This window comes from Nicotiana sylvestris, chromosome 11, assembly GCF_000393655.2.
Source record: "Nicotiana sylvestris chromosome 11, ASM39365v2, whole genome shotgun sequence".
Taxonomy (NCBI): Eukaryota; Viridiplantae; Streptophyta; class Magnoliopsida; order Solanales; family Solanaceae; genus Nicotiana; species Nicotiana sylvestris.
The window spans coordinates 6,693,827-6,706,919 of NC_091067.1; the positions used below are offsets into that span (position 1 = coordinate 6,693,827).

Here is a 13,093-nt window from a genome sequence, read left to right on the forward strand (position 1 = left end):
ATTTAAGAATCAGAGTCGCCACTTGGAAGATTTATAGTGTCCCAAGTCACCGGTTTTAATCCCGAATCGAGGAAAATATTGACTTTGTTTAACAGTCTGCGCGCCAGAAATCCGGATAAGGAATTCTGTTAACCCAGGAGAAGGTGTTAGGCATTCCCGAGTTCCGTGGTTCTAGCACGGTCGCTCAACTATCATATTCGGCTTGATTATCTGATATCATACATGTTGAACATATGTGCGAATTTTAACTTTTAACCGCTTTTATCATTATTATTATTTTTATCGAGAATTGCAACATCGTGAAAATATATCTCGAACCACGTCACAGTCAATGTACCTGTGGTCGTCGACACACTTCGACTCCATTGAGATTTGGATTTGGGTCACATAAATGTGCACCCGAGTTTAGGAAAATAACATTATTAAATATGCGCCTACTGACTAACGCGTTGTTATTATTTTGGGTAGGGCCATGGAATTTGCTAAACGGCCCGTCCCGGAATCTAAGTATTTTAAAACAAATAATTATTGAGGGCCCCACAATTTTGTATTTATTTTGGCGAAGCACGCCTCATTTATTTTAAGGATATCCTAAAGTGACTACATTTCTATTAAATTCGTCTCTAAAATAAAAGAGAAAAAATCCTAATTAATTACATACTTTTTTAAAAAAGCGTAACATATTAAATGCTAGATTAAGACAAATGTTAACGGAAAGGAATATTACTAAAATTGAAATTATAAATAAAATACGGAATCGACAAATAATATATTCAAAAGAATCTAATTATCCTATAACTAAATTAAACTCGCATTGTTAGATGACTTGAACCGTTGGAATTAATTATTTACAACTATTTGAAACTAGAATCAATCTTAATTACTAATGCATATTCGAAAGTTTATTAAATTAAACATTAACTCGTCTTGTTTGAACTCAAATCATGCCATAATGCCTAATTCGCGAAATTAATATAAATTCATGCTTTAACTAAATTTAGCTACATGTTCATGATTAACCTAATGTTGACAATATTAAAACCTTCATAGCTAGTGAACTTAATCAGTTTTACCAAGCCGATTCACTAAAGACCAACTTATGTTATTTTCCTCTTATTCCAATTATTAAACAGTTTGATAGTAATGAGCATGCTTAAATATATACTGCCTAATAATCAAGTTAAAGCAAAGTATTATTTAATACATCACTACAAGATGCCTAGTTATGCAAAGCGACAGAAATTTACAGAATAATAATACATGAGATAGCCTAAACACAATTAGTAAAAGAAACAAAGAAAAAGCTAAATTAAAACTTCAAAGTTCCATTCTTCATATGTATTCATGCTTTCACATTTCAGCTTACAATATGCCAAAGTTACAGTTGTGTACCTGGTATTGCCAATACAAAAAAAAGAAGGTCAGCAAAGTAGTAATGTAACATAGCAACAGCCCGCAACCAGTAACAAACAGCAACGAGAAACCAATGACAAATTTTAAAATCAAACAAAATCCAGCAATAACCAGTGAAGTAGTAGCAAATAACCAGCCAAACTCAAGAACAAATCAGATGAAAATCTAGAAACACCAACAACAATCAACGGACAGAAACAAAGTGAATCTTTTTTAGATTGAAAGACCAGTTAATGTTTAACCCTTAAATTCTGACCCCTCTGTATATCCAGTGTATGCAGCGTGTATATCGGGTGTATACTACTCTCTCTTTCGAATTTCCTTCCAAATTTTTCCTCAATATTCAGCCAATTTTTTCTTATTTTTCTTCTTCTCTCTCGAATTCCCCTTTCCAATTCAGAAAACCTCCCCCCATTTATTTACAATCTTAAAGCATTTTAAACTAAAATCCCACTATCTTCTACCCATCCCCCTTTAACTTCCCACTACCTAATGTTTTGTCCCCCACTATATTAAACAATGTATTAATTCCCACTAACACATATCTTTCCCTTATTTAAATCACTTATTGCCCCACTACCGCATATTTTATCCCCCACTATATTAAACAATGTATTAATTCCCCACCATTATGTCTTGTCCCCCACTACGTATTATTTTAATATTATTTAATTCTTAGTGGACAGAGCACTCATTAATTATTTTTAAGACTCCTTTAAAATCTCGAAAATGCCCTTGAAAATACTGCAATTTACCATTCTACCCCCATCAGCTGTAACCAATTCACCTAATCAATCTAACCAAAATACAACAGCTATAACCAATTTCTAATCAAATTTCGTCAACAAATTTAAGCTAGAAACTCAATATTTTTGACTGAACAATATTTTTAACAACAAACATACTCTCAGATTCAATAACAGTAACAAATTGAACGGAAACAAATCTGCCCCGTTTCCAGCTTCTTCTTCTTTTGTAATTTTTTACTTCTAAGAATTAAGTCGAGTTGATCAGTTCTCACCTGGCCATCATGACTTTGACGAACTCCTCATAGTTGATCTGGCCATCACCATCCACATCAGCTTCACGAATCATCTCATCAACTTCTTCATCAGTAAGCTTCTCGCCTAGGTTTGTCATGACATGGCGCAGCTCAGCTGCAGAAATAAATCCGTTCCGATCCTTGTCGAACACTCTGAAAGCTTCCTTGAGCTCCTCCTTAGAATCAGTGTCTTTCATCTTGCGAGCCATCAGGTTAAGGAACTCCGGGAAATCAATGGTTCCATTTCCATCAGCATCTACTTCATTGATCATGTCTTGAAGCTCAACCTCAGTTAGATTTTGTCCCAACGACCGCATCACTGTCCCAAGCTCCTTAGTGGTGATGCAACCATCTCCATCTTTATCGAAAAGGCTGAAAGCTTCTTTGAATTCAGAGATCTAATCATCTATGTGCTGATCTGCCATTTCTTCTTCTTTTAGGATTTCAAAGGGAAGTTTGCAAGGTGGAAAATGAGAGAAAAATGGGACAAAGATGATTGAGAAGAAAAATGAATAAGTGCGTGTGTGTGTGTTGAGGTGAAACAGCAGCAGTGGCTACTGGAGCTCGACGGGAGGGCAGCAACAATGGTGGTTTGGGTGGTGTTCATGGCCAGACAATGGTTAACGCTGCTGCATGGTGGACGACCTCGAAGATGAGATGGAGCCGCTGCTGGTGGACGATGAGGCAGCGTGACTGGTTGACGCAGCAGCGCTGGAGGGGTCGTTTGGAGGGTGGTCGCCGGAGGTGAGGTGAAGTAGATGCATAAGAGAAGCCATGGGAGTCGGTTGGTTTCGAGAGGGACATGGTCGTGGGCTGTTGGACGTGGAGGAGCTGGCTGCACCGACGAAGACGAAGGCGAAGCAGAAAAAAGGCAGCCATGGGAGCTTGAGGTGGAGGACGTTGATGAAGAAGATGAAGGAGCAACAGGTGAAGCTTGTGGGTCGACACAGCTCGTCAATGGCGGACAGAGGGGGGGGGTCGACTGGTTTTTGGACTGGTTTGTTTGGACGAAGAAGATGAAGAGAGGGGGGTCGTGTGGTTAGATGGGGTGTGTTTAGGGTTTTTTTAGGTAACAAAACAAAAAATGAGAGAAAGAGTGAGGGGGGGCTCATGTGGTCAGATAGGGGGGGCGGTTGGGCTTGGGTCAAGGGTTTTGGGTTGGGTAGAGGTGTTTTGGGCCTAGGTTCAAAATTGAAGAAGAGGCCCAATTCCGATTTTCTTTATATATTTTGCTCTCTTTTCTTTTACTTTCTAATTAATAAAACTAAAATTATAAATTAAGTTATAAACTAAATTAACTTATCAAAAATACTAATTAATTCCTAACAATAATTATCATACATAATTAAACATCAATTAAAACAAAATTGCACAATTTGACATTGAATGCTAAAAATGCAAACGATGCATATTTTTGTAATTTTCATCCTTGTAAAACAAACTTAATTACTTCTAATTGTAGAATTATATCCTAAATGCAAATGCGGCATATTTTTGTATTTTTTATTAATTTACAAATAAACATGCATGGACAAATACAAATAATTATCCAAAAATCCTCAAAAATTGCACACAAAAGGAAAATTATTTTATTTTGAATTTTTGGGAGTAATTCTCATATAGGGCAAAAATCACGTGCTTACACCCTCGCAAGCAGGACTGAAGCGCCTAAATCTGCACACGAGGTGCAGGGAGTAAAGTGAGTACTCCAGCTCAGTGAGTAATTGTAGTAAATGAAGACTGGGCGATAAGAAATCACGTAAAGGCACATCAACATGCTATAAAGAAGCAATTTAAAGCTAGTAAAAGCAATGACACAGTGAAAACATATAAAGTCACCTTAGTTAAATTTAAGCTTCTTTAACATACCTTTTTAACAGTTAAGCAAGTAAATGACATGCAGCTAGAAAAGATAAACACATAAAGAACCGCCCCTCGGGCATAATACCAACCGAATCAGCCCCTCGGGCAACACATGGAATAACACCAGCCCCTCGGGTTATATCTCATATCACAATGGGTACCCGCGCCCACTAGGGGTGTGCAGACTCCGGGAGGGGCCTCTTACGGCCCAAGCACAATATCAAGCCATTTCGTGGCATAATCAATAGGCTATCAGCCTCATATCAAGCCACTTCGTGGCATACAACTCAGGCTCTCGGCCTCATAATCATAAATCAGTGTATTCTCACAACACAGGCCCTCGGCCTTACTCAGTCAGAATCTCATAAGCCACTCGGACAACAGTAAAACATGATGCTTAGCCCAATTTATCATTTAAAATATCATTTAATGTATTAAAACAGAGTAAACATGGTTGAGTTATGAAAACAGTAGAATATAGCATGACTGAGTACAAGTATAAAGTCAAAACAGTAAGGAAATATCAGTAAAAATCCCCTAAGGGTCCAAATAGTTGGCACGAGGCCCACATATTGCATTCCGCCCAAAACATGATGATAGCAAATGCTTTTCAATCAAATACATAGTAAAACAGTCATTCGAGGCGGAGTAAGTCACGTTCCCCAACAGTGCACGACCCCACGCTCATCATCTAGCGTGTGTGTCACCTCAATATAGCACAACGATGTGTAATCCGGGGTTTCATACCCTCAGGACAACATTTAAAATCATTACTCACCTCAATCTGGTCCAAACTCTAGCCCGCGATGCCTTTTCCCCTTGAATCGGCCTTAACTCGCGTCGAATCTATCCAAAATTAGAATCACAACGTCAAAATATGCTAAGGGAACGAAGCCCATGCAAAAGTAATCATTTTACAACATAAATTCCGAAATTAACCAAAACCCGACCCTGGGCCCACGTCTCGGAATTTGATAAAATTTGCATTAATAGATTCCTTATCTCCCCGCGAGTTCATGCATATCAAAAGTCCCAAAATCCGACCACAAATGGCCCCTCAAATCCTCAAGTCTAGGTCTCCACTACCAAGCCCTAGTTTCCCCCAATTTCCAAATTATTTTCCATAATTATAGCTCTAATCTATGAAATAATACCATAGAAACGCATTTTAGGTTCAACAATCTTACCTCCAGACGTTATCCCTTGAATCCCTCTTCAAAATCTTCCAAAAAGCTCCAAAACCGACTTAGAAATGGTGGAATAACCCAAAAATTCGCGTAGGAAATATTTTATACCTTCTGGTCCAGGCTTTTCGCACATGCAGACCATATCTCGTTCCTGCGAAATCGTTTCTGCGGTCCGAGCATCGCTTCTATGGTCGCTACTTAAAATTCTAGGCGCCGCATCTGCGAAGAAATTCCCGCACCTGCGCTACTTAAAATGCATGAACACTGCTGGGGCATTGGTCAGCCCAAAATACATTACCAAGAAATCATAATTACCATATCGGGTCCTGAAAGCCGTCTTAAGATTATCCGAGTCCCTGATCTTCAACTGGTGATGACCTGAACGAAGATCAATCTTGGAGAACACTCTCGCTCCCTGAAACTGGTCGAATAAATCATCAATGTGAGGCAAAGGATACTTGTTCTTAATTGTTACTTTGTTCAACTGCCTATAATCAATGCACATCCTCATTGTGCCATCCTTCTTCTTCACAAATAGAACCGGCGCACCCCAAGGAGACACACTAGGCCGAGTGAACCCCTTATCAAGGAGTTCCTGAAGCTGCTCCTTTAACTCCTTCAACTCCGCTGGTGCCATACGATATGGTGGAATAGAAATGGGCTGAGTGCCCGGCACCAGGTCAATACCAAAATCAATATCCCTGTCTGACGACATGCCCGATAGGTCTGCAGGAATCATATCGGGAAAATCCCTCACAACTGGAATAGAATCAATACTGGGAGTCTCTGCATCGACATCCTTCACAAAGGCTAGATACGAAAGACAACTCTTCCCAACCATACGATGGGTCTTCATGAATGAAATTACCCTACTAGGAACATAATCAGTCAAACCTCGCCACTCAATCCGTGGCACACCTGGTATAGCCAATGTCATTGCCTTAGCATGACAGTCCAGAATAGCACGACACAGAGATAGCCAATCCATGCCCAAAATAACATCGAAGTCTACCATACATAATAACAACGGATCCACTCAAGTCTCCAGACCCCCAATAGTCACCACACACGACCGGTACACACTGTCTACAACAATAGTATCGCCCATCGGAGTAGATACATGAACAGGTGAAACAAGAGACTCACGAGGCGTATCCAAATAACGATCAAAGTATGATGACACATAATAAAAGGTGGAACCGGGATCAAATAATACAGAAGCATCTCTGTGGCAAACTGAGACAATACCTGTAATAACAACATCGGAAGCAATAACATCGGGTCTAGCTGAAAGTGCATAGAAACGGGTCTGACCGCCATTTGATCGACCTCCCCCTCTAAGGTGACCCCTAGCTGACTGACCTCCGCCCCTAGCTGGGTGGGTGGTGGTGAAGTAACCGGCGCTGAAGCCGATGGTTGACTTCTCTACTGAGACAAACCCGTAAGACGACGAGGACACTGCCTCTATATATGAACCATCTTTCCACACTCATAGCAATTCCCGGGTGTTAGAGACGGAGACTGAAGGGAACCCCTAGCACCGAAATGACTAGCAGATGCACCTGGCATAGAAGAGCCCTGTAGTGATGGAGCACAGGACGAACTCTAAGCTGGAAGCGCACTAAGTGATGACTGGCCCTGATGAGAACTGTGTGAACCATGACACGACGACGCCCCACGATAACCTGGGTGAGCTGACTGAGCATGCCTGAATGGACGACCTCTACCATGCTGAAACTGACCTCTCGAAGGAGCACCACCATAACTACCAAATCCTCGAGGCCTCTTGGCCTCCCTCTCGCTCCTGGCGATGAACTGACTCAATCTCACGAGCAATGTCTATAACCTCCTCAAAAGTAGCACCAGTCACCCTCTCTTTGGTCATGAGAATACGAAGCTGATAAGTGAGGTCATCAACAAACCTCCTAATCCTCTCTCTATCTATCGAAACCAACCAAATTGCATGACGAGCTAACTCGGAGAACCTCATCTCATACTGCATCACAGTCATCTCTCCCTGACGCAACCACTCAAACTGCCTGCGCAGCTCCTCTCAGCGAGACTGCGATACATACTTCTCCAAAAAGAGAACACATAACTGCTGCCAGGTAAGAAGTGCTGCACCAATATGCCTACGCCTCTCAGAAGACTCCCACCAAGTAAAGGCAGCTCTAGAAAACTGAAAAGTAGTGAAAGCGACCTCGCTGGTCTCTAGAATACCCGTTGTATGAAGCATCCTCTGACACTTATCCAAGAAACCCTGGGTATCCTCGCCCTCTACACCACTGAAAGTCGGAGGCTGAAGTCTACCAAACCTCTCCAACCTGCGCTGCTCATCCTCTGGCATGGCAGGAGCTACATAGTCCTGAGTAGCTGCAACCTGCTAGGCTGGATGTGCCCCCGATGTCTGAAGTCCCTGCACGACCTACTCAGGTGTGTGAGCGACGTGAGTCTAATTGCCTCCCCCTGCCTGAGAAGTAGCTGCGGCTGTAGTAACTGAGACCGCCTGATCTAGGCCAGTGCATACTGATAGAATCTGAGCCAAGGCCTCCTAAAGACCCGGAATCACAATGGGCACAGCTGATGCCTGAGCTGGTGCTGCTGGAGCTTCCACAACTTGGATCTGATCCTGAACTGGGGTGTCTAGTAGATCTGCAGGTGCTGCCCTAGCTATTGTGCGGGCCACACCCCTGCCCCTACTGCGACCCCGACCGCGTCCTCGGAATCTAGTGACCATAGCTGGTGGTACTGGTGGTTGTCTATCCTGACCGGTAGCGCGTGTCCTCACCATCTGTGAGATAATAGAATAACAGAAATTTAGTACTCGGATCAACAGATTCGCACGACAAGAATTTCAAGAATATGAAGTTTTTCCTAAAGGTTTTGTAGCATCTCGAGGATAAATACAGACGTCTCTGTACCGATTCGCGAGACTCTACTAAACCTGCTCATGACTCGGGAAACCTATTGATACCAACTTGTCACGACCCTAAACCCAGACCTGATCGTGATGGTGTCTCTCGTGAAGACAAGGCCAGCCGACACACTCCCAATTCATTTTAAGAAATTAAAAATAATACAAATTAAGTCTTTAACATAATAATAATCCCAAAATAAGGTGAAACAGTACAATTGCGGAATAGACATAGCCCGGCATCGGGGTGTCACCAGTCATGAGCATCTACTAACCTATTTGAAACAAAAAGAGTTTACATAGTCTATTATAGAACTAAAACAGGAGAAAATAAGATAGAGGGAGAAGTACTGGGCTGCGAACGCCGAGCAGCTACCTAGTAAATCTCTGAAACTGCTGGAAGCTCTCAACCCTCGCAAGCAGGACTAAAGCGCCTGAATCTGCACACGAGGTGCAGGGAGTAAAGTGAGTACTCCAGTTTAGTGAGTAATAATAATAAATGAAGACTGGGTGATAAGAGATCACGTAAAGGCACATCAACATGCTATAAAGAAGCAATTTAAAGCTAGTAAAAGCAATGACACAGTGAAAACATATAAAGTCGCCTTAGTCCAGTTTAAGCTTCTTTAACATACCCTTTTAACACTTAAGCAAGTAAATGACAGGCAGCCAGAAAAGATAAACACATAAAGAACCGCCCCTCGGGCATAATACCAACCAAATCATCCCCTCGGGCAATACATGGAACAACACCAGCCCCTCGGGCTATATCTCATATCACAATGGGTACCCGCGCCCACTAGGGGTGTGCAGACTCCGGGAGGGGCCTTTTATGGACCAAGCGCAATATCAAGCCATATCATGGCATAATCAATACGTTATCGGCCTCACATCAAGCCACCTCGTGGCGTACAACTCAGGCTCTCGGCCTCATAATCATAAATCAGTGTATCCTCACAACACAGGCCCTCGGCCTTACTCAGTCAAAATCTCATAAGCCACTCGGACAACAGTAAAACATGATCCTCAACCCAAATTATCATTTAAAATATCATTTAATGTATTAAAACAGAGTAAACATAGTTGAGTTATGAAAACAGTAGAATATAGCATGACTGAGTACAAGTATAAAGTCAAAACAATAAGGAAATATTAGTAAAAATCCCCTAAGGATCCATATAATTGGCACGAGGCCCACATATTGCATTCCGCCCAAAACATGATAATAGCAAACGGTTTTCAATCAAATACGTGGTAAAACAGTCATTCAGGACGGACTAAGTCACGATCCCCAACGGTGCACGATCCCACGCTCGTCATCTAGCATGTGTGTCACCTCAATATAGCACAACGATGTGTAATCCGGGGTTTCATACCCTCAGGACGAAATTTAAAATCATTACTCACCTCAATCTGGCCCAAACTCTAGCCCGCGATGCCTTTGCCCCTCGAATCGGCCTCAACTCGCGTCGAATCTATCCAAAATCAGAATCACGACGTCAAAATATGCTAAGGGAACGAAGCCCATGCAAAATTAATCATTTTACAACATAAATCCTGAAATTAACCAAAACCCGACCCCGGGCCCACATCTCAGAATTCGATAAAATTTGCATCAATAGATTCCTTATCTCCCCATGAGTTCATGCATATCAAAAGTCCCAAAATCCGACCACAAATGGCCCCTCAAATCCTCAAGTCTAGGTCTCCAATACCAAGCCCTAGTTTCCCCCAAATTCCAACCCTTAATTTCCATAATTACAGCTCTAATCCGTGAAATAATACCATAGAAACAAGTTTTAAGTTCAACAATCTTACCTCCAGATGTTATCCCTTGAATCCCTCTTCAAAATCTTCCAAAAAGCTCCAAAACCGACTTAGAAATGGTGGAATAACCCAAAAGTTCGCGAAGGAAATATTTTATACCTTTTGGCCCAGGATTTTTGCACATGCGGACCATATCTCACTCCTGCAAAACCGCTTTTGCGGTCCGGGCACCGCTTCTGCGGTCGCCACTTAAAATTCCAGGCGCCGCATCTGTGAAGAAATTCCCGCACCTACGCTACCGCAGGTGCGCCTACCTAGCCGCTTCTGCGGATCCAGCTCTCATTATCCCCCTTCCGCTTCTGCGTCTCTTTTCCGCATCTGCGAGGGTCGCACCTACGGCCTCCCAACCGCAGATGTGGCTATGACAGCAGTTCCAACACTTCAACTGCCAAACCAACTTCCAAACTTTCCGCCAAGCATCCGAAATCACCCCGAGGCCTCTGGGACCTTAACCAAAAGCACAAACACATCATTTACCACTACTCAAACTTGTAACACTCCTCAAAACACCTCAAACAACATCGAATTACCAAAAACACATCGAATTCTAGCCTAAGGTTCCAAAATCTTCTGAATTACGCTTTTAATCGAAAAGTCTACCTAACCACATCCGAATGACCTAAATTTCTAACAAACACCCCAAAAGACACAACATAACTACTACAACTCCCAGAATTTCATTCTGACCCCTATATCAAAATCTCACCTATCAACTGGAAAACGCTAAAATTCAAATTTCGCCAATTCAAGCCTAAATCTACTCCGGACCTCCAAAACACATTCCGATCACGCTCCTAAGTCCCAAATCACCTCTCGAAGCTATCCGAACCATCGAAACTCCCATCTGAGCCCTCTAACACATAAGTCAACATCCAGTTCATATTTTCCAACTTAAGCTTCCTACAAAGAGACTAAGTGTCTCGAACCTTACCAAAACATTTCTGAACTCGAGCCAACCAACCGGATCATGCATAGAACCAATAAAAAAAGTAATAAGAAGCAAAAATGGGGGAAATAGAGAGGTAACTCATGAGACGACTGGCCGAGACGTCACAATAAATGTTTTTAAATATTTTACTACTTATTTTATACTCCCTCCATTTCAATTTATGTGAACCTATTTCCTTTTTAGTCTGTGCCAAAAAGAATGACCTCTTTACCTATTTGGAAATAATTTACTTTTATGCAATGATTTATAGCCACACAAAATATATGTGCTTCATTTTACACCACAAGTTCAAAAGTTTTCTATCTTTTCTTAAACTCCGTGCCCAGTCAAATAGGTTCACATAAATTGAAATGGAGGGAGTAATTATATTTGCATTTTTAGGGCTAATTGCATATTTTTGCAATAATAGCCCATATTCATGTATAATTACATTATTTATGCAAACAATAACTTTTTATATTTTTATAATGTTGAGTAGTCATTTTTAATCATTTTAGTGCACAAATAATATCTTTGTTATTTATTAATTACTTTTATAAATTGTTTTTTGTTAACTATTGGGTATTTAAAAATTATCCTGAATTGTACCTATTTTCGGACCAAGCAATGGCCCAAAACCTAATACACTAGCCCAAACCAAATTAACCCAACCTCATAACCCGATCGCAACCCGTCCAAACAAACCAGACCCAGCTCCCTTCGAATCGTGGTCGCTGATCTCTGAGATCAACGGCCCACATCAAACCACCCCCTTTAACTACAAACCCCCTAACCTTAACCTCATTCTCACTGTGCGCCGCCCTCATATCCTCACCTCCCTTCCCCTTACTAAGAACCCTAGCCGTCGCCCCCCTAAAATCTCCCATAATCCCACCTAATATGGGATTCCATGGTTATTCTTTGCCATATACGGCCTCTCCCTGGTACTGGTTACTCTTCTATACTACTTACCTAAACATGGAAAGCAGATCTCCTCAAGATCGAACCAAAATCAGTTCAAATCCTTGATCTTTCTGCTATTCTATCTATATTCATACTTTGTTCTATTATGGGTACGAATCTCTGTATATTTTCTGTTGATCCTTACTTACCCTAAAACTAGGGTTTTCAGATCTCTTTAGATCGAACTAAAATTGGTTCGATTCTTCAATTTTAAGTGCTATTATGTCTATATTCATACTGTATTACTATTTTCTTGTATATTCTGGTAATATTTGTTTTTCCTAAAAACTAGGGTTTGCTTGAATTCTCCTAAATTAATTCTGAATCAATTTCACATTCTATTCTTTCCTTTTTTTAAGATTGATTGGTTGTTTTTTCTTGTTTGTATGTTTAATTTTGCTACTATAAAAATTCATTCCCCTTACCCTTTCTGGACAGAACTTCAATCACTATTTTTCACCAAAAGTTAAGGTTTCTATTTTGTATTTGCTTACTACTCTGTTCTATTTGGCTCTTGGCCGGCTGAAAGCCAAGGCCATCAGATTTCTACTTTTCTCGACCTCTCTTGGGAGTGAGCACTGCCCTGGGTTCTTGAAACTCTTGGAACTTAACACATTCGAGACTCTGGATCCTTACTGCTGTTCTTTTCTTGTTTATTGAACAATCACTGGTTAGTTTCTAACCTTCGCAATGTTTATTACGTTCTAATTAGCATGTTCTCTGAATTGCATGATCTAATATGTTCTCCTGACTCTTTTCCTGTTTAATTCTGCCTATAATTGCTAGCTTAATGATGTCTTTGCACCTAACTTAGTTAATTTAGACAGAATAAAGCATGCTTAGTTAGTGTTATTTTGATTACATGGTTTAATCCATGTTCCTTTGCCTAATTATGAATTTCTAGTGGTTAATTGATGTTATTGACCTGCCCCACCTTGTTTAAGACCTTTGCTCTA

General features: G+C 41.0%; 1 pseudogene; it reads right to left on the minus strand.

Moving 5' to 3' along the window:
• Positions 1-2,430: 2,430 nt before the first annotated feature.
• LOC104246731 (calmodulin-7-like) lies at positions 2,431-2,966 on the minus strand (annotated as a pseudogene).
• Between the last annotated feature and the right edge of the window lie 10,127 nt (positions 2,967-13,093).